Source organism: Egretta garzetta, unplaced genomic scaffold (assembly GCF_000687185.1).
Source record: "Egretta garzetta isolate BGI_Z169 unplaced genomic scaffold, ASM68718v1 scaffold604, whole genome shotgun sequence".
NCBI lineage: Eukaryota > Metazoa > Chordata > Aves > Pelecaniformes > Ardeidae > Egretta > Egretta garzetta.
In genome coordinates this window covers 511159-534797 of record NW_009259366.1, presented here as the reverse complement: position 1 = coordinate 534797, position 23639 = coordinate 511159, and positions in this window count along the sequence as shown.

Below are 23639 nucleotides of genomic sequence, written 5' to 3'. Positions count from 1 at the left end.
CCACTATGTCCTTATCTCCCTTATACTGGGGAGCCCAGAATGGGACCTAGAATTCCAGGGGTGGCCTCACCAGTGCTGAGGAGAGGGGAAGGACCTCCGCCCTGGACCTGCTGGCAAGGCTTCTCCTAGTGCAGCCCAGGACACTGTTAGCCTTCCTCCTGGCAAGGCCACAGCACTGGCTCACGTTCAACTTGGTGTCCACCCCCAGGCTCTTTTCTGCAAATCTGCTTTGCAGCTGGTCGGCCCCTCGCCTGTCATGGTGCACAGGGTTATTCTTATATACACATGAAGCAAACCAGACACATGCAATAGCAATATCTGCCTTTAAGGCACACTGCAGATCCAGCTCCCTAGCAGGTGTGTGCTAGGAGAGCTAACAGCAGCTGGCAGCCTGTGGGAGAGAGCTTCTGAGTCTGCCAGGCTGGGAAAACCACCATGTCTCAATGCACAAACGAAGTCTCACAGACATCCTGAAGAGCAGCATGCTCTTGGGTGTTTGTTAGCATCTTGACTGGGATTTTTGGATCCAGTGTTGAGCTGCACCATACACCTAGACATGTCAGCTGGCTGTCCTGCCTGCCTGAGGCTTCTTCAAATAAGATAACAAGTAAGAGAATTCATCAGACCCCGCAAGGCCAAACTATGGTCCTGACAATATTTGGCTGTCATGGTGGTGTCTGGAAGACCTCTGAGTCCAATCTCTAGGGAGAAGATGCAGGGAATTGTGGTTTTCAGTCATTGTTGCAAGAGCTGCTTATTCTGTGCAGATGTTAAGATTAACAGGTCTCAGAGCTTGGCAGGGCTGCTTCAGATTCTGCACAAGCAACTTTGAATCTTGAGATTGGACAGTAACTTTGGGCAAAGATAGACATCCCCTATCCATGTGTCCTTCATTCCAGGAGGCCCTCTCAGAGGCCCACTTGCTCCTCACCCCCTTTATCCCCAGGAGCTCATATCTCTACAAGTCTCCCTGCTCTCATGGTCCACAATCTTCCCCTGCAGACTGTAAACATGCTGCACCTCGGACCACTAACTACTACCCTGTGCTGCTAGTTTTATATCACGGGGCAGAGTGGAGGCTAGATGGTAGAAAGGGGAATAGTGCATCCTAGGAAGAGGTCAGAAGTGTTTAGTCTTACTGGTGATTCACCTGCAGGGGCTGACACAGAGGCTCCCTGGTCTTTCTCTTTCCAAGGGACTGCTGCTGCCCCATGCTGTGTCCATCATATGCCTACAAACCTTGGGCTTCATCCTGGTAACTCCAGCTTTCCCGGGTGGCTGGAAGGCCACAAATGACATATTGATACAAAGAGGAACAAGTCAGGCCCAGAGCGATGTTCTATCCCCAGCATGATGTGTGTCCCTCCCTTGTGTCCTTGTGTCCTTGTACAACTAGCATACACACCACACTTCACTCCCTGAAATTTTCAGATCTCTGTTACTCCATGCCAGCCACTCCCAATGCAGCACACAGGGCACAGTCTCCCTTCATCCTCCTATTCAAGGGTGTCCCTAATAATGTGAGGGGACCACTTTGGAAACAGAGGCCTCTTCAATGAGAAAGAGTCCAAAAAGGAGAGCTGGAAGAAAGAACATGGTAGACTTTAATTTGGTACAGAAAAGTGGCTCAATACAATTTCTGCATCCATGTTTCTGTTAGTATCACCATATGATGAGAGGGCCTGGCACAAGCAGGAAAATATGAGAGGACATGTAATGACTCCGAAGTTAGGAATTCATCTCCAAGAAAACAACCGTTTTATGCATGAAAGTAGGGACAGAAGAAAGGGTTGTCTATGAAGGAGGCTGGTCACAAGGACCAGGTATGGAAGTATAGCTGTGAGGCAGGAAAGAATTATGTTTCAAACCACTGGGGCAGCTCACCACATTTGTGCTGCAGACACTCAAATTTACCATGCTCTGTAACATCAGGCACATCGACAAGGTTGGAAGTTGCTGCATGCTCTAAAAAATTATCTGCTGCATGGAAAGGATTGGGATGTGAAAACTGCATGAGACAGACACAAATTTAGCATGCTCAAAGCTGGGTGGTGTGCTTAAAAGTTTAAGGCATTCTAATATAGACTCAGCCAATGTTATTCTATAAAGAGGAGGGGTGGGGTACTGGAATTTATTCCAATTTCTGTCCCGAGAGAAAGCATTGCCATTAAAGCTCCAGCTACAGGCATGTCTTTTGCTCAGTAGAGATGACAACTCTGATGTTTGCACAGTCAGTCATCAGCAACAGATGCATTTGTAGTGAAGTTGCAGCTTAGGGAATATTCCTTTATCTTCATTTCTAGGGGGACTTAAGTACAAAAGAAGTATTTGTGAAGCATGGAGTATAATCTCTACTGTGAAGGGAAGATTATCTCCCATCTGGCAAAGGCACAGATAAAATAAGATTTGCCAAGGGTCACAAAAAAAAAAAAAAAAATTACTATAAACAGTATACCAAAGGAAGAAAAGTGACCTTGATTTCCAGAGGCAGCCTTCCCCAGTGAAACCATTATAAAATTCATATTGCTCTTCCAGTCTGGTGCAAAAAGAATCTCTCTTCCCAAGTGCAAAAGGGTACAACAAGTGAAAAGAGTGGGGACCAGTTCAGGGAACTCTGTTTCCAGAAGAGTGCTGTTCAGCTGCAAAGGCTTCTAGCAAGAACTCTGATAACAATTAGAAGTTGAGAAGCAGTAAAATAAGAGGCTCCTGTGGCATAAAGGGAGGGAGACATTGATCAACAGCTTCAAAGTGCATTCATGGGAAATTTGACCATAGCAGGCTCTCTGAGCTGGCAAAGGCAGAGGCGCAGAGGCCTCTTGGGCAGAGTCCGGAAGCTGGATTGCGATAAATTTGAACCAGAGATGTGGTGTAAGCTTTTCAATAGACCAGATCTCACAACCACTGGGATGGTCCAGGAAAGAGCGTGCCCTTCTTTAAGCAAAGATATTGAATTTCAGGCAAGAGTGAATACAGGTAAATGCTATGGCCTGCTATGCCAAATATAAAATTAGGTGACCACTTCTGACTACTCAAACCAGCGTAGTCTTCTGCAGCTCTTTTTCTTCTTGAATGCTGTGGTGTAAGGCTGATATTCTGACCACAACTTCTCAGTTCAAGTGTTCCTTGATAACACTGGAGTTCTACTTATGCTTAAGTTTTCCCCATGTTATACTCAACTGGGTTCAGACTGGTTATTGACTTGCAGGATGGAAGTAGCAATATAATAATAGTTATATTTCCCAGTAGAACTCCAGGAAATTACATCTCTTACTGGCTGGTCCTGGGACAGCCAATCTTATACCAACATCCCTAATGAGTCTTGCTGCATGAAAAGCCATTTTACAGGATCTAGATTTCCCATCTAAACATTCCACCAGATCAGATTTTCAACTTCTTTCATCTTTTGTGTCCTCCCTGCCTCTCCTAATGAATTTCATTAGAATCACTTAGTTTTGATGAACTGGCATTTTCAGCTACAGCAGCCACCTCTGTCCTGTGGTGTATTATGGGTGGTTTTCTAATGCCCTTGTGGCCGACGCTGGGGGAAAAGCAGAAAGCCAGATGGCTCTGGACTTCTTGTTTGTCCCCAGTGGTGCCATTCTCATTTCCAGAGTTTTGTCACTATGTGCTGTGTGACATACAACCATTACCATTTAGAAAGACAAGAAATCACATCAGTGAACATGAAGAATGTTGACATTTCCATGGGAGCAAGCCAGAGCCTTTCTCAGAGATATCTTATGCTTCTGTATACAATGATACCTAATAACACAAGAAGAAATGGACAAAACATCCACAGGAAGAGGGGAAGCTCCAGAAATGCACAGGATGGGACTTCAAATCACTGTGTGTTGGCCTACCACACATCCTTAATCTGATATTTGGAATTGATATATTGTATTTGGCCTAGAAGATCTGCCTTGTGGTACACCTGATGCTCGTGATGTATCTGATATATAAGTGTACTGTGAAGATCTGACTTGTGATGCATTTGATAGACTGCCTTAGCTCATGGGCTTGCCATTCAGCTTATCAGCTGCTGCTAAGTCACATGGAAAAGGTGGAGGGAAGAAGTGGTATCCATGTATGCATGACACAGCTGGAGCAGCGGTCTGCTAAGCATCCTGGTATGGTTCTGTGGTCCTTACTCTTCCAGTCAGGCTAAGTGACACCACAAATGTGACAGTTCATCACTGCACTGGGACTACTGTCTGGTTTTGATTGTAAAGAAGTCAGTTCCACAAAAACCCCACATCTTGCATTGTGTTGCTAAGCCCCCTGAGCATTGCCTGATATTTTTTGAAGTCTGAAATAAGGTTCGAAGCAGGAAACACACACAACTATATGTCTTGCAGCAGTATCTTCAAGCTATTAGTAATGGTCAAGGCTCAGGTTTTCATTGCTTCCAGTGCTCCAGACCAGAGCCCTAAACCCCCTTCAGGCTAATCCTTTACCCCTCCTCTTCCACACATATACACCTGACTCCAGTGGTACTGAATCTGCCACATCTCCCCAAATCCCTGGAAGACAGACATCCCATGCAAAGCCTCTTCAAAGGTGAGGAAAAAGGAAGCATTTCAGTGAGGACACAGCCTGCGTGCACTGAGACTAGGAACTGCTGGAGGAGATGCTCATCTTACTCCATGGAGTAGCTCAGTGCTGGGAAAAAAAAAATTGATTCTAATGTCTGAAAAGCAATATCATACTATCAGTAAAAAGTCTGATGAAATTGTGTAAAAAGTCTTTGTGCTCAGCAGGAGGAATGATATCATTGCACAGAATGGGCTGCATGAAGTGATGGACTTTCAGAGGAAGGCTCATTCACTGAGCCAGACACCAGCCAAGGCAGCTTCAGCTCCCTGTTCCTTCAAAAGTGTCAGCACATCCAAACTGTGTTCAGTTCTCATCCATAAAATGCAAGTGACAGCAGAGACCTCCCTGGGGTCTTCTTTGGTATTACAGAAAGGAGGATGGAGGAGAAATCAAAGAACCTTTGATAAGTAGGACATCAAAATGATCTCCTGTCCCTGCCCTTTGAGGTCATGAGGAGCCAGTCTGTTGGCTGTATTACATACACGGTCTGAATCAAAATCTGAGAAATTCAAAACAGCAGAGGCCTGGTTTCTTCTGAAGAACAAAATACCTTTGTTTCCTCCTGTGAAAAACCACCTGATTTTGGATTCATGCTTCAGTTTTACTCGTTCCACAAGGGTGATGCACTCCTAAAGCCCATGGCTACTAGCTGGTGTTATCCATATCTGTTTTTAGAAATGGCCAAAGCTGAGGAATTGATTCCTTTGCAAAAAAACTAATTCTATTCTTTGCCTGCAAAAGTATCAGGGCTTCTACTTGCACTCGAGGTAAGTAGTATCTAGCTGTCTGCTCACTGGTGAAAAGTCCCAAGCCACTAGAAAGGTTGGAAATTCAGCCTTCAAGTTTTAAAGCACACCAGGTCTACTTGAACATATGATTTTTAGTTTGACCCCCAGTTCTGTTTTAAATTTATTAGCTTCATTTATTTTTTTAAACAGCTCCAGGAAGGAGTGGAGCATGAAGTGCTGTTAATAGCGCTAACTTTATTGGCATGTTGCTGTTCATATCAACGTCTGGCTGACCTGTCATCTATTAACCCAACAGCAGATGTCATTCGTCCTAGTTTAGCTGTAGCAGGGATGTAATACACCTGTCATGTCCTGTGGTTCCTGCTGCTCAAAGCTACTAAGCCATCGATAAATGCATCTGTTGCCTGTCTCCTTGACTGCTAGAAGTATTTTGTTACATCTCCAAGAATAAAACTAAGTAACATGGTGTCCAGGCATAAGGCCACTCAGATAGTTTCAAACACAAATCAAGGCTCACCAGAAGTAAAAGAGACAGAAACAATTGTGTGGTCCCCGATGCCCAGTAAACATGTTCCAGAGAATGGGTTTTGCCACTTCGTGCTAAGATCACCACCTGCGCCTGTGCACAAATAGAAGCATATTTCCAAGCACAGAGGAAATGCCTAGGGGATGAGTGTGAGGGAAAAGCCAGTTTACACACATCTGGCTGGAGAGAGTTCACGTTTCAGAAAAAAAAAAAAAAAGAGTGATTCAGCATTTCCATTAGCCCTCTGGCAGCTGAAAACTGATTCGGTATCATAGCTTTTCTTCAGAGCCCGCAGAGCCCACTAATGGTGCTGTACTAATTTGAGAAAGCTAACAAGTTGTGCCTGTGTTATGCCTCATGCCAGGCCGAAGTGTGGTAGAGTGGCAGGTCCAGGAGAGATGAGCAAGCGCTCCCTCGTGTTGGGAGCCTGCAGCGGTTAACACCTTTTTAAGGTGCTGAGGTACATTTAAGGCAAAAGGCAATGTACTCCTGAAGATACCCAGGTCACCATAGGCCCTGAGTGTCTTTTCAAGGGCCTGTATTATTTTAGAAAAAGCTTATTTCAGTCTGTCATTTTCCCACACACGTTGTCTATCTTATCAGATGGCAGCCAGAGAAAAGTGGTAAGACTGTTCAGACGGATTTAAGTTGTCCAAGCATGTAATAATCAAGTATTTATTATGGGACAACATAAACCCAAAATCTCCTACTGCTCCTGCACAGGTTTTATTTGTAAACTTAACTGCTTCTAACCCGTCAACATTTAAAGTCTTCAAAAACATCCCAGTGCACAGAGAGAAGGTTTCATTCCTCCTGATGCAAAGAACTGCCACATCTACCTCCACAGGGGCCAAAAAGCAAGCTTGAAATGGCAAACTCAAATAGCACAGCAGTGGGACATCTTTACTTGGAACAGGCCAAAACTCAGGTTTTGAGAAAAACAAGATTCCCCTAGCCCACAGGACACTTGAAGGTACATTAAAGCTTGAGGCATCAAAATCAAAAGTTCTGAAGCTCTGCTCTGAATCCCTTTTAGATATTTGATGCGAAGTGCCCGCAGCATCTGGAAAACACTGCAATGGGCCTGATTTTGCAACAGCACTTGGCAAGCTCTTATTCTATGCTCTCAGCCATAGACACTGTATCTCAGGGAAGGGTCCCATACCAGCTGAGGGCTGGGAGCCCAGGCTGGACCCCAAAAGTGCCAAAAGCTGCACGTCCTAGCCAAGGCCAGACTCTTGCTGGTGGGATCGGGAGAGGGGGCTTGCCAGCAGGGGACCCTGGCTGCTGCAAAACTAAACCAAGAGTGCCCTCGGGTGTTGGAAGGAAAAATCACATCTCTGTTGAGTGTGTTCCACCTCTCCATGCTCCCTGCTCCAGATGACCATTTTGGGTCATGGCAGCACAGGAAAGCACAAAAAAAACCCCAAACCACCAAACTAAAATAGGCAAAAGATGTAATGGGGAGGAAAAGATGAAGTCCAAGTGATGACTGAGATGTCTCTAGCTTTGCAAGCTAATCTCGTGTTGGCCTGCTGTGATCCTTCCCAGGGGTTGATGCTCTTTTGACCTTGTGCGTGCATAGAAACTAAAGCTCCCAGACTTGACTGTTTGCCTATATTTGAAACAAAACACAAGTTTGTCTTTCTTACCCCAGGAAAATGTCCCATGGACTTCTCAGTGGCTGGTATATCACAGTTTACACAAGAGGTATGTTGTCCCTCACCTTGAGGTCAATAGGGATCACCCTGACCAGACCTTTATAAATATCGTTAAAATCTTTCTTTGTTTTAATGTCGACTTGCAGTGGCAGTGCGGCAAAGCAGTGCTAAAGAGAGCTTTGTACAAAACAGGAACAGTACAGGAAATTAATTGTCAAGATGATATTACCAAAACAAAACAAAACAAACAAACAAACAAAAGACATTGGGGTTTTTTTTATGCAGGAAAATAGAAAAAAAGGTCCAGCAGAGCCCTTGTAAAGGACACTTTAACACTCAACCCAAGATGCTACCTGCATGTCCCAGTGAGCTTGGGCACAGACTGGGAGATCCCAGGTGAGTAATAAATTACAAGAAGGTAGAAACTGTTATAAATTATACAAGTTTCTATATAATTATTTTTTTAAAAGAAGCCATGAATCTTAACTACACTGTAGAGCTCTCAAGTATTTGTTTATCTCTAGAGTGGGGATTTAGTTGGTTGTCTCCAAGTTTGCAGAGATGAGCATATGGCAGCTTAGGCTAAGAGTGATATGGAGCACATAGTAAAAAGTTACAAGGTCTTTTATGCATGCTCATGACCTTTTTTTCTTGTCCCAGCATGTGACAGCTAAATATTTTTGCCTTGAGAGTTTTATCTTGATAATAACCTGTGCTGTTCTTGATTTTTACTTTTTTTCTCTTAAACCTTCATTGTAGCGTACAAGCATTTTGCACGCACACAAACACACTGTTTCTTTCACATATTTCCTACAAAACTTTGCTTTTCCATCTTCACCAGCTAGAAAGTATTAGTGCTGCCTCTGGCACCATGTGTTTTCACACTTATTGTAAGCTTATCTAAAAAGTCATGAGCAGGTCTTGACCCATAAAGCATTCACAGCACAGCTGGAAGACAAAGATGTTTCACATGCCTTCTTCCACAAACTAGAGTCCAGGATCAGCCAGAGATGGGTTGAGGTGAATACTTGAAGCTTGGAGTCTTCTTCCAACATTACCAGCATTAATAAACCTTTCTTCCAGGGCAACTGTTCACCTGTCTGACAAAGACTCAGAAGTCAGGCACGAGATTTTCTTAACCCCCTCCTCTGTCCTCTGAGAGCAAATGAAATAGCAGAGACATCAGGAAGGTCTGAGCTTCCTCCACTGAAGAGGAACTTCCTTCTTCTCTTTATTTTTTATCTGGAAATGCAACACAGTGACAGTCACTGAAGCAGTCGCACATGTGTCAGAGGCAACTTTCAGTCTTACAAAAATCAGACTCGGATCAGCCCACAGAAGACAGTGTGCAAAGCTGAGAATGAGGAAGATGAGGAAAGAGGAGAAAGGCAGTCTGAACAAAACTTTCAGTGGCAGCGCTATTAAGCAAAGTCCACAAAACCCCGATGTAACATGAAGGGTCCCAAAACATTAATGAACTAGTGTAAACACAGGACTTCCTATCTTTGACTTTTTCTGCAGCTACTACCAGCAAAACTTCAAGGACTTGGTGCTGTATAATCCTTGACTGTCTTGAGTACTGTGTTTTCAAAGGGTGGATGCCATCCATTTTGTTTCATTTTGTAACAGAAGAATAGGTTATCATTAAATTTTCCAATTCGTATGATGGTTTAGCCTATATTTCTGCAGAAAACAAGGTGAACAGTTTCACCTAGACAGGTGTTTTCTCGATTAATATATAATGTACTTCACTTGAGTGTATTTTAAAGGGTAACATCTGCTCTTTCAAATTTATTTTCTGTTGTTATGGGAGCTATGGCTGCTCCCTTAACCACTGTCTTCATGGGGGAAAAAAAAGGCCAATTAGTCTGTCTCTGTGTTAATTGCTAAATAGGCCTATTTTTTCTGTTATCATGCTGTAACACAAAGACAACTTCACAATAACCAAATTCAGTTACTGCAGATTACCAGATTTTCTGTAGTCTCTGCTCTGTCACATTAATGTTCACTAGATGAGGCATAGTATCTCACAAGCAATTAAAAGTATCATTCTCAGAGGAAAAACTATCATCTGGGGATGAAATGGCAGGTCAGACAGGCAACTGCAGCACTCTGTTTGTTCTCTTCAGTGCTTTTTAAAATCTGTCTTCTCTGAAGAGCTTTTAGAACACAGTCATCAACATCCCATTTTTCTCTTCATTAAAGAGTGGGATTTTCAAAAGAGCACAGTATGGGCCTAATTCTCCTCCTACTGATCCCAGGGGTAAAACAAGCAGTGATTTCAGTGGCAGGAGGGTAAAGCAAATGCCTGTGCTTCTGAAATCGCACTAGCTGATATCCTCTCAAGGGAAAAACTGTGAACTCCCGGGATAAGAAGTCTCTATTGATTAGCAGGGAAACAACACGGGCTGCAGCGATGCAAGGATCCTGCTCCCCCAGGGACACAGCCCAAGCCAGGCCTGGAACATCCATGCACTGGAGCAAAGCATCTGCTCTGTCCTGTCCCAGTTGTCTATGGCTGGCTGTAGTCCTTTCTGCTGAGAGTTTCCCACAAAGTGCAGGTCAGATTTGCCCAAGCCCTAACAGATTTAGGAGCACAAATTCCCCACAAATCTAAGTGAGGTTTAAAAGACATCTGTAGCAAATTTGCAGGGCTAAGCTAACTAACTTTTTAAGGCACCAGTGCTATTAAATGGTAAAGGAAAATCTGAAAAAGGAAAGAGGTATAAATCTTAACAATGGACTGTGTGCATCTCTGGAGACATAATCTACTCTGCTTTTCTGGCAGAAACACAGACCCCATCCACAGCTTTGCTGATGCAGAGCCACTTGTATCTCAGCTGCCTAGGTAGTGTCATAATTTACATGGAAATGCTGCACTGTTGTCTGCTTGACTAGGCCAAGGACTGTGGAGACAGCCTGATAATAAATGCAGGCATGTAAATAGAGCCCAAAGTGGGAGGAAGGAGGAGCTGAGGTGACCGAATAGGTGAGAAGTGCCTAAAAATCTCACCAAATCACAACAGTAAATATGTGCATAACCATTGCAGAGACCCTGGCCATAGGACATGGAGAAGGGGAGGCCATGGTGACAGCTACAGAGCCAGGGACATGAGGAGGGAACATGCAGCCATTGCGATGAAGAGGTTAGGTCACAGCTGAGGAACTGTGCAGCAAGTCAGGAGGCAGCTTAGCTGTGGTTGTACTTCAGTTGATGAAAAGACAGTCAGTAGTATCCTCACACACTGTAGCAGAAGGCACTGATGTTTGAGGAAGCTGTTCCAAGAAGAAGAACGGAGTGCAGATGAGTTCAGACCCTTGAGACCCATAGTCAATCCAGACTAACACACTGTCTTCCAGCGTGGTCAACACTGACGCTTCACAGAAGAGACAGTGCAGAGGAATAAAGGAGTAACCTACCCCATGGGGAAATTTCTGGTCCATGTCTGGAGCACCAAGGGCTAGGCCTAAGCTGCTCTAGATGCAACTCCACTGACACAGAGCACTAATGACAGACATTAACCAACATGTTCTTCACCCATATAGAGGTTTTAAACTGCAGTTGGCTGTAGGACCCTGGGGATGCTTAAAAGCACCTGAAGGATCAGTAGAAACCACAAGTTCAGATTTGTGACATAATTCCAAACTGCAGGAGATCCTGTATCTCATATTCATATGCTTACAAAAGAAAATACATAGAAGCCCAGCACCTATTTTAAGAGAAGCCCTGGCTGGCAGTGAAGAGTCCCAGAGCACCACATACTCCTGAATTCAGAGTGCTTCCTCATTAAGGTAGAAGTGGTCAAATGGTAGCAATTAGCAATAAGATAGCCACATTTTCTTCCCTCCCTTGGTTGTCTTCCCAGTTTGCATAACAGCACCATCTTTTCTGCCTTTACAGGCATGAAATGCAGAAGCAGCTACACTTGGATATCCAAAGCCATCTGACACTTTTCTGGCCACCTCTTCTGATGGTTTGGCAGCTGGTATCACATTCCTGCCTGCAGTGCTGTTGTGCTGACCTCCTCATTTTCTAAAGTAATCCCAATACTACTAGTACAACCACCCTTTTTCAAAACAAATTCCTCTTTAAACCTTTGTTTTTTCCCATGTTTCTAGTGTTTACAATCTAGTGCAAGGAATTCTAAAAGCAGGAGCATGAAGTTCAAACTCAGAACTGTGAGATGTTTCAGGTTCAGTTGATGACAAAATAGGTCAGAAAAATTACTTTAAAGTTCCAGTTAGCAGAAAGTATCAAAAGAACACCCTTGGGTCCATGTTGCACAAATTCAAAGGAAAGCACAAAGACACAACACGTGTGGCATACAGAAAAGTTTGCTGAGACAGGGTCATCTGTCATCTCATCATGTGTTTTGTTACAAAGACATGACCAACAAATGGGTGAAACCAGCCAATCTTTCTTGCCATCCTAAATCAAACAACTCTTACTTCAAAGAGCAAACTTCTGAAGTTTGACACGTAAATCAAAAGCGTAACTACTGGGAAAGTCATCCATTCATTTATTGCTGTGAATGTTAAACCACATCTTTCAGGATAAGTCAACCAAAGGTTGCAAAGCCTCCCACAACTGCTGAAAGTTTCTTGCTCCCTGCAATCAGAAGCACAATAACAGTAACACTGAAATAAAAAGTAGTCACAAAATTTGATCTAATAATACATGCTTTGGAATTGAAGAAACAGTTGAAGATATTCAAAGGATGATATATTCGGTACATCACTTGACAATTCTGGCTCCAACATGGGAGCTGAGCATTTACTTCAGTGATGCAGTGATGGGGGATTCAATTTTGAATTCACAATTCACACACACTTCTCTGAATGTTAACTTTCAGCCAGAGTATCTCAATGGAGAAGAAATATTGTCCTATCCTGGTTCCTGAAGGCAACCTGTGACTGAAACAGCCTTTCAAGCAACTCAAAGAATTTCAGAAGAGCAATCTCAGCCATTTCTTTGCAAGTGATGAGCCAATCCCAAAATAGCAGACTTGTAACAGCTCTTTATGATGTTTTAAATTCAGAGTAATCACTGAGTATTTATATCATCAAGAAATTGAAGTTAGCTACACATTGGTTGAAATAAATATGTGAAATTTCAAAAAATGTTCACTTCCACTGGAAAGTGAGAGGCCCATAAAACAACAGGGAAAAAAAGAAAACTGACTTAAATTATTTTGACACTTCCCTCCAACTGAAATAAAAGCATTCTAATTCTCCAGCTGTCCTGTATTCCTTCAAAAATCTAAGCCATAAATACTTTGACTTGTGGCCTCACAACATGATTAGATCCCACAATATCTTGCAGCATGAGTACCACAGGCTCCACCACCCATAAGCAGTTTTAAAGGTGCACCAGTAAGCCTCCCTTGTCTGATCTGGAAGGAGAAGGGTTACAGCATGTGCAGCCTGAAATCTGATTAATTGTTATATGTTATTTTATAATCTCCTTTCTTCATTTTTCTTATTTTTTCAGCTTTAGGGGTTTCAAATTCTCATCACATGTAACTTTTTGATGCTGCTCCCAAACTTGTATATAAATTGGAATAGCAGATACAAGAAGAGGTAAACTGATAAGCAAGCCCTTCAGCAACATAAAATGAATGGCTGATGACCACAAAATGAGTGAAGAGAGGCAGCTATGCAGGAAGGGAGATAACTAGAAGACAAAGATGATGCCAAAATTATGAAGAGCAGAAGTTTAGAGGAGTTTTACTGTTGAGAAATGTGTCAAGGGAATTTTGTTTGTGTCTTCTCTGTTTGGCCCATGCCTTCGAGATGTTTCTGTTGGATCAGCCATTTCACAATTTCCTTCCCATTCCTCATGGCCAGATTGCAGGGAGCAAAGGGGAGGGAGAGGTGTGTCCCCAAACCTTACTCTGTGTTTGCAGTGCACTAACAGGAAGCGAGATCCACTCTGGCAGCCCAAGCAAAGTGACACAAAACTGTGAAGGCAGCTGGTGAAATCTGCAGGTCCATCAACAGCAGGCCATGTAACAGTATTCTCTCTACTACTCCTGTCCGTGTCCCCTCCACCCACATTTCTACCACTTGGGAAGTATTGCCACTGTCTCTACTTTAGCTCCTATTCAATGTACCAGGATGATTTTTCCTAAACCTTTTCTCTCCAGTCAGGTTTTTCATTCCACTTTTCATGTTATTTTCTGAATTTTGTCAATTTGTGCTTCTGAGCCTTCAGCTCAACCTATTACAAGAAGACATTCAATAGACCAAATAGTGTAGCTGGTGGAAATCAGTCTGTCTTCTGATATGTACCTCCTGGAGACCAAAATACAATGTAATGTTTTGGATTAAATTCTATTATTCCATATTGCTAATATAAATTTTTTCCTTATTAAATAAAGAAACTTTAAATATTTCAGAACTGACAAAGAATTACATGGGGCTTAGCTGCATAGTTAAATCACTATGTTGATCCAAAAGGCCATTAAAAGCCTATGAGAAGATTAACTTAACACTTTTAAGCTTTTGCAAAATAAACTGTTCATCTCCCCACAGCTCAATTCATCCAGATATAAGTCCTGGAAAAACACTTTGTGGGGGGAGCGGGCAGGGAATCCCTGAAATCCCAATATGCAAATAACCTGTGCATGATGGAGTGAAAGGGTGAACACATTTTTATAAGCACACATTATAAGACATAATTGCAGAGCACGACTAACGAAACCATCTATAGCAAGTGCAGAAGAGGTCAAAAGATGTGGGTGGGGGCAAAAAGCTTCACCTTTCACTTTTGCCACTTAGAGGTGAAAAGAAGTGAGTCAGTACCATCTTTAGGCAGCAGGATACTTCACCAGAGCAGAAAGCAGGGTCTGACACTCAGCAGGCCACCTGGAAATGTACAAGCTCTGACAGGCTACGCTTTTGTCACAGTATTGTGCTGTTCTTATAAATAATGATCATCCAGCAGCACTCCAGATGATTAGCCCAACACTCAGAGAGCTGCCTGGTTTATGTTAGACAAATGTTTCTACCCACTGCTCCCCTCACCTGGGAAGCGCCGTTTGTTTTATCAGACTGCGTCTGCAATTGACATAAACTGAAGTCAGTGCTTTTGTTGCACCTATTCTCGCCATTGTGATTCATTGTCTGGGCTTTGCTGGGAGAAAAACAGCCCAGCTCACTGAGGTGCAGGGAGGGGGGCTGTTTAGGGAGAGCTGGGGCTTTTCAAAATGTTCAAAGGAGGACGAGGAGAAAATGGGAGACTGGGCTTCAAAAATGTCCTTCGCAAAATATCCCCCAATTTTTGGCCAGGAATAACAGATAGGAACAATGGTAACAAAGCCAGAGCTGCAGTGGAGAGTGTAATAAGGAGAGAAATTAAATATTGATCATGCCCTGTGTTGAGGAGAGAAACAAAGGGTGAGAGGAAAGAAATCAAGTGAAGAGGGGACATTTTCTACATAGCTAAAATCCTCCTGTAGCTGCAATGGGAGGCTCAAAAGCAGCTTCTCATTCAGAGCAGGGATGCAGATGGGATTGCCTGTCAATCTCACGCTGTTCAGAGCCAGGAGCACAAGAGCTCTGCTGGACTGGATTAGACTAGCCACCCCATCCTCCTTGCTTTTGACTCTGGACACATTTGCTATCTTACTGTGAGAGGACAGAGGGCTTGAATGGGTCATGCCAAGAGCATACCAGGAAAACTTTCTTTCTGACCCCCAAACCAGTATCTTATGCACAGTGAGGTTACTCTCCTGGCTTCTGCATATGGCTGTTGGACCACAAATGCCGCCAAACCCACTTCAGGAAATGCAGTTCTGACCCCTCCTGTGGCCAGTGAGAGTCTGCCACTGGCTTCAGTGGCAGCAGGATTAGGGAGATGAAAGGAAAAACCTAGCAATTTCTGCATGCGCTTCCCAGAGACTGAAAAATTTTGGAAAATTCCCCTTCTTCCCTGAGGGACACTAATGAGCAGAGGGGGCTGCTGGAACTGTAACAAAGCATCAGAGCTATCAGCTTTTTAAGGTACATACCTCAAGCAGTAAAGAGGGGACAAAACTTGGTGAGAGCGTATTCTATGTGTCACAAGCCCCACGGTTTCTGGCTTATCTCCACATCGAGATATTTTCCTGTGCTATGGGAAGAGAGAGTGCCCTGGGCTGTGTGCCCAAACTGACACAGCTCCACTTGCTTCAGCAGTGCTGTCCTGGCACCGGCAGCAGATCTGGTCCATAGCCAGTGCCACCAGCATGGGCCTGGGACTAGGTTCAAGCAGGGTTTATACCATTGCTTCTCCAGAGCTGCTCAGCTGGCTACAATGGAATGGGACTGATTTATAGTAGCAGAGGACATGACCTACTGCTTAAGGGAGCTCCTTAAAACACAGAGAGTCTTGTCAGGCAGCTTACTGCCTCTGCCCAGTCTGTACCCCAGATGTGGATATAAGCATGTATTTGTACATGGGTAGACAGACAGACAGATAGGAAATTTAAAGAAATAACACATCTGCTAAACTGCGATTTCATCCTAGTTCAAGCTTATGAGAGCTGTTCAGGAGCTGGACTCAAAGTGATGTGGTCTCAAATCCCATGTGAAGACCATGGCATGGCACAAAACTTGTGTCACATTGATCTGACTAACATTACTGCTGTTTGGACTGAGCAGGGATTTCTGATGATCCTTGGTGAGCATCATTATTGATTGAGTAGGAGAAATGAAAGAGGCATTAAGGCCCTTAAAACTTGATGCTCTGTAACTGTGTAAAACACTCTGTAACATTATTATACTGTGTTCTTCACAAAAGCAAGCAAGTTCTTTCTCAGACATTTTATCTCACTGGCTTCAGCATATTCGTAACATTTTAAATATACAGGCAACATCCACTGCAACCTTCTTGCAGGAGCAGGTCTTAAATGTACCAAACTGAAAGGACTGGTAGGTTTACAGCCTTTCTGCTTCCAACGACCTGAGACAAGTGCTTCTGAACCTTGATAGGTTTAGTGCTTCCTCCCAAGCCAAGAAATGATGTCAATCTTCCTACCCTTTGTCCAGGGTTTCCTAAACCATAAGCACTTTGGGCTGCTTGAAGGAGCAAACTGGGTTGGGAAGAAGGAAAGCCACAACTTTCCCCTGCTCCTCATGGAGGCATAGAGGCACAGAAAGTGCTAAGGTCTCCAGGGAATGGGATTGGAGAGCAAACTGGTACAGGCAGTAAGCATAACTACCTGTCACATGACAGGAGAGATGCCACCAGGTGCCAATAGCCTGATCTCACAGCCTGACTTCCAGTTGCCCCAGAGCATTGTGCTTCTGCTGCTGAGCATCGTGCTGGTGGGATGCTTCAACTCTGCTCCCCGAAATGCACACTGAAAGCCATACCTGCTCAATGAGATGCAGACTTTGGCTTCACAGTGGGGTTCAACGTCAGTCTGCCAATGCCAGCCTCTCATGCGGATGCAGACTCCATCCCTCATCTGTGCTGCTGCTTGCCTTCTCTCAAGCAGGGGCTGCTTGTTCTTGGTGTCTGACAGGGATGGAGCAACTTAAGCTGTGGGAAGGAGAGCTGTGCTCAGCACGCAGAAGGCTCACAGTTGTATTTAAATCAGTCAGGAGACCTAGTTCATCAGACAGCCCTCTGCTACGTATCTCCAGATGTCACAAGCTGCATTTCTTTTCCTCTCTCCAGCCTCACGGGGTGGAGGCCAGGAAGAAAAGACAGTGTTTTACTGTTCTTTTGTTCTTGGTTGGTGATTTCCACCTTCCCTTCTTAGTCGCTGCAATTACACTCTCCCTCCCGTAAGGTCATAGAATAATAGAATTATATAGAATCATAGAATTGTTTAGGTTGGAAAAGATCTAAAGATCATTGAGTATAACCATTAATCTAACATGGCTAAGTCCATCACTAAACCATGTCCCTAAGTGTCACATCTACACATATTTTAATTCCCTCCAGGGATAGGGACTCAACCACTTCCCTGGGCAGTCTGTTTCACTACTTGATAACCCTTTTGGTAAATAATTTTTTCCTAATATCCAGTCTAAACCTCCCCTAGCACAACTTGAGGACATTTCCTCTTGTCCTATTGCTTGCTACTTGGGAAAGAGATCGAGACCCACCTCACTACAACCTCCTTTCAGGCAGTTTGAGAGAGTGGCAAGGTCTCCCTTCAGCCTCCTTTTCTCTGGGCTAAACAACTGCAGTTCCCTCAACCACTGCTCATAAGACATGTGCTCCAGACCCCTCATCAGCTTTGTTGCTCTCCTTTGGACACACTCCAGCACGCATGAGGCCCAAGACTGAGGACAGCATTCAAGGTGTGGCCTCATCAGTGCCACGTACAAGGGGACAATCACTTCCTTAGTCCTGATACAGGCCAGGATGCCATTGGCCTTCTTGGCCACCTGGGCACACTGCTGGCTCATGTTCAGCTGTCTGTCAACCAACACCCTCAGGTCCTTTTCCACCAGGCAGCTTTCCAGCCACTCTTCCCCAAGCCTGTAGCATTGCATGGGGTTGTTGTGACCAAAGTGCAGGACCCGGCACTTGGCCTTGTTGAACCCCATACAGTTGACCTTGGCCCATTGATCCAGCCTGTCCAGATCCCTCTGCAGAACCTCCCTACCCTCGAGCAGATCAACACTCCTGCCCAATTTGGGTGTCATCTGCTAACTTAGTGATGGTGCACTCAATCCCCTCATCCAGATCATTGACAAAGATGTTAAACAGAACTGGCCCAAATGCTGAACCCTGGGGAACACCACCTGTGACTGGTTACCAGCTGGATTTATCTCCATTGGCCACAACTTTCTAGGCCCAGGCATCCAGCCAGTTTTTTACCCAGTGAAGAATACACCTGTCCAAGCCATGAGCAGCCAGTTTCTCTAGAAGAATGCTGTGGGAAATGGTGTCAAAGGCTAGCTAGACAACATCCACAGCCTTTCCCTCATCCACCAAGCAGGTTACCTTGTCATAGAAGATGATCAGTTTAGTCAAGCAGGACCTGCCTTTCATAAACCTGTGCTGACTGGGCCTGATCACCTGGTTGTCCAGTACATGCCACATGATGGCACCCAAAATTATTTGCTCCATAATCTTGCTGGGCACCAAGGTCAGACTGACAGGTTTGTAGCTCCCTAGATCCTTCTTCTGGTCCTCCTTGTAGGTGGGTGTCATATTTGCTAACTTCCAGTCAACTGGGACCTCTTCAGTTAGCCAGGACTGCTGATAAATGATGGGAAGTGGCTTGGTAAGCACCTCCACCAGCTCCCTCAGTACCTGTAGGTGGATCCCATCTGGCCCATGGGCTTGTGTGTGTCTAAGTGGTGTAGCAGGCTGCCTGCCATTTCCTCTTGGATTATGGGGGAATTATTCATTCTGCTCCCCATCCATGTTTTCCAGCTCAGGGGGTTGGGTACCTGGAGAACAACTGGACTAACTATTAAAGGCTGAGGCAAAAAAGGCATTAAGTGCCTCAGCCTTTTCCTCAACCTTTGTCACTATGTTTCCCCCCTCATCCAATAAAAGGTGGAGATTCTCCTTAGCCATCCTTTTCTGGCTGAAGTATTTATAGAAACATTTTTTATTGTCTTTACTGCAGAAGCCAGATTAAGTTCTAGCTGAGCTTTTGCCCTTCTAGTTTTCTCCCTGTATAACCTCACAACATCCTTGCAGTCCTCCTGAGTTACCTGTCCCTTCTTCCAAAGGTCATAAACTCTCTTTCTTTTTCTTGCGTTCCAGTTAAATCTCTGTTCAGCCAGGCCAGTCATCTTCCCTGCTGGCTCATCTTTTGGCACATGGGACAACCTACTCCTGCACCTTTAAGATTTCCTTCTTGAAAAATATCCAGCCTTCCTGGACTCCTCTGACCTTCAGGACTGCTTCCCAAGGGATTCTGTCAATGAGGCTCCTCTCCAGTCACCTCTGTATGAGCTGGAAACCATTTTGCTACCTGCTGTTCCTCTAAGTCAGTCCTTCCAAGGCTCTTTCCAAAGACTGACTGCAGCCTGTAGTTCCTTCTTCTGCAGCTGGCAGATCTTACAGTCCGTATAGCTTCAACAACCCCCTGGCATCCACTGTTCACCATATCCCTTGTAGGGTTTCTCCTCCTTCTGTCCACAATGGCTTTCTCTACAGGCACCAGGATTTCTGTGTTGCTGTATTGATGTGCTCTTGTGGTAGTGTTTCTCCTCAGCTGTTTCACTGCTAATCAAACAGCTGGGCTGCACCATGGATATACCACTGATGGAATAACTGGTGGCCACATTCTCAGTGCTGTGAACATTCCCCTGTCTGGGGCTGTGTTCCCAGGAAGAGCAGTTGGGAACATGCCTTTCCACACAGAGAATTTGCTTCCCAGGAGCTGCCAGGGTTACCTGCACCACATGGCAGTCTTTTTCCTTGAAGGTAACTGACTTCATTCCAGACTTTTCCTGGGAGTAGAAATCAAACTTTTTACAAAGTCCATTTTGTTTCCTAGCCGCAGTAGAAGTGGCTGGCTGTTGCATCTCTCTTTGGAGCTGTTCCACAAGTCAAATGCCTCAGGAGTTTTCTAAGATGCTTTTGATGTTCTTTCTAGTCTTTAAAAAAAGCTTTTAAAAAATGCAGTGTCAGTCCCTGTAAAGGCTAGTTCATTTTTACTGCACTATATTATCTCTGCAGTAACATTGTTAATCTGACAGTTCACTTTCTGCACCAGCATGTCTCAAAGAAAGAGGTGCAAAATCTGGTCTTTGTCTAGTGACTTAAAAAGCCTTTGTGACTAAGCAATACAATGTCTTCTGCAGTTCCCTGGTTAGAGGAAAGGACAGTTGTCCAATAGAGTTCTTGCTTCCATGTTACTGACACCAGGTATCCTGAGGTTACAGCTTTCAGGCACGGACAATTTTGTTTGGATCAACATCAGTACCACTACTGGATGCAGAATAAAGAATCATAGCTTAAAAACACGACTCAGGGAATGGCAGTGCTAGGTAAGCTAACTCATGTATAGGCCATGGAGGGAAAGGAAGATCTCCAGGGCATCTTGCACAGGCTCTGACTGCCAGTTAGCTCTTGAGTAAGTGATCTCTCTCTTTTGGCTTGGGATGAAATACCTAGGAATCAACATCCTCCACCGTTGCTCTAGCCCAGTGAGTACCAAACACTACAGAATGAAGCAGTTTCCTAGTTAGCCTTCAGACGTATTTTTCCTGCCCAGAAAAACGTGCCAAACACTGTCAGAAAGAAGACATCTAACTGGATACAGCTTCCTATGACACCATGAAACCTGAATGTCCTGCAGATCTTCCAAAAGGGGTCCCAAGGGTACTTAGTACTGTATAGAGGTAGTGAACTATAAATCTGGGATGTGAAGAAAAAATACTTGGAAGCACATAACATCATTTGTCACTATATTAAAAGACGATGTCTTTATCTTTCTAAAGCTCTTTTTATGTTTTCGTTTCGAGACATACAGAGCATCAGTTCTTCTCCATATAGATAAATTCATACTCATAAAAACATGTTTCTGTATGATCAATTTCTATGCAACAGCTGCAGATAACAAACTTCAACATGTTTGGATGAAGAACAGCATAAAGATGTCATTACTGGTATTGAGCATTGCCAACGGAGGCAAATTGTATGTAATCTCATCATGTGCAGTTGTCCTAGCTAATGACTGTGATAGAGTGGTGAGAGCACAGTGATACTAAGCACCGTGCTTTAAGACTTAAACCAATCTCACCGTAAGTGGTTAGGATGAACCTTGTGCTAGCAGATTATCCGAGAGTGTCACGGTGTGAAGCCCCTGCACTTTTCTTCACAGCTTACAGCAGCGACAGCTGTCACAATGAAAATCCAAGGCAAGCTGGACCGTCTGTTGACAGTAAGGACAAGATTTTCTGCTTTCCAGAGCTCTGACAGTGCACTGCAGCAGTGTCATATGACTGTTCCTCAGTTCTCAGCACAAAACACTGAGAAAGCAGCCGTCTGTCATACCTGTAAGCAGGTCTGAGACCACTGTGTGTGCAAATGAGAGAACCCCACCGTTTTCCCAGTCCTCCAACTGCACTGTGATGCCTTCAGTCCACTCACAGAATGAAATATCCTATGCAAAGATAAGCTGCGGGTAGGTGCATCATGCTGTCCACAAGCAGGACAGGAAAAGGCACCAAGATCCCGTTGGGATTTCTCCTTAGATTTTTCCATCTGCACAGGGATTTTGGTTGGGATGTGAAGGGCCACCTAAGTAGCCCTCTGGAAAGGCCAATATCTTCCCTTCTGTCATTCAAACCATTCACTGGATCCCTTTCTGGAAACAAGGCAGGAAGCTTAAGGAATTGCTCTGGGACACTGCATGGGACCTTAATTCCTGCCCCTCACCATTTTACTCTGGTTGAAATTATATGCTAAACTCAGCTTGAAGGTTGTGAGTGTCAAGCTTTTGTTCCTACAAATAACAGGGTTTCATTGATTTTTCTGTTTGCAAGCATAAAAAGACACACACTTATAATTGACTATTTCTAGGTATAAGCAAGTTGGTTTTACATGTGTACAGGCAGCCCATAGACTCTTTGCATCTCCATTTATAGTGATTGTTTTAGCATGCATCACTCAGTTAAAAATACTACCAAATATTCCTTTAGAAAAAGCTATGAATATATGAAATATTAAGATGGAATGTTCTAAAGCTGAAGTATGTACAAGGAAGGGATGGTAAATAATTCTTGCTCCTCCTGCCATTATGCATTGCATGACGTATATGATTTTTGGTCTCTCCAGGTGGCTTGGGATAAGCCTATTATTGTGGTGTTGATAAAGTGCTGGTATATCCCTTACTTCTTTACCTCTATGCTGGAGAGGAATTTTGCAAATTGAAGAAGAGACCTAGAAAGAATGGGCTGCAGTGAGTACAGTACCAGTGTAATGCCTGTTGCTGACCCACTCCAAGGAAGGGGAGGTACTCCTATTGTTCTCACTCCTACTGTTGATAGAAATCAGTCTGCTAACAAAAGCAAAACAAGGCAGAAACAGTGGATTTGCACCCAAACCCAGTGTCTTGGCCTCAGGAGTCAGAAAAGTTCACCTTTGTTTTACTGTGTGAATCGTAATTACAAAGAAATGAGGGAAAGTAAACCGTGACATTTGTTTTACTCTCCTTCCTCTATAAATAAAGAGCTGTGAGCAAAGCCAGGATCTGAGTCCTTGCACTCTCACTGGCACAGGGAAGTGTCTACTAGGACATCATATAGCCACTGGGTGACACTGCAGGAGGGGCCCTGAACTAACAGCCATTCATGGCACCAGATGCCAGGCAGGGGCGTTGCAATCCATGTTAGACAGGCATCATCCTTAACTTCTGTCCTCTGGTATTTGGGGTGTGTGTGTGTCCTGGACACCTGCTTGCTTATACCAGGCTGCCAGCAGCAGCAGAGGGACTAGTGAGGCTGAACGCCCACAGAGGGGCAGGAAATCCTTCCAGGCATCCTCAGCAGTGCCCATATAGCAGCAACAGAAAGGGAATGATGGCTATTCAGAAATGACATGCAACTGTAGGAAAGCTGGGTCAAGCAAATACATTTTGTATTAGCTCTGTGCACGTGGGGTTGATATCCGGCTCCCACTGCTTCTCTCAGCTGCTATCCCTGATCCCTGGAAGGAGTGCCTGCCCCTTTAGCAAAGGTTTTATTATACTTCACAAGACACTGCCCCTCAGGGAGCCGGACAAACCTCACAGAGACCTTTGACAATAAGGAAATAGACCTTGCACAATGCACTCACTGGGCTGTGAGACATCAAGACAATGACATACAGGTCAGTTTGGCCATGGGTAGTGTTTACACTCACTGCTTTTCCTGTATCCCTTAGCAAGAATCAGCCCACACAACCTTAAGGCTAGAGTTTTGCCGCAGCTGCCACTCTCTAAGCAACTTCCCCCCCTCAGACTGAAACTTAGCTCCCCCACTAGTTAGTCCTGGGGAAAAAGTGGAGTGCTGCTTCCCTTTTGGGGCTGCAAGGGATGAGGGGGTGTTTGCACCTTTCCCTCCTTAGAAGCAGATGAACCTGAGTTGTGCTGTGTGTTAAAGCTGTGTCTGTCTGGGCAGCACACTATTTATAATTAGAAGGAAGGATCAACAAATGCCAGCTCT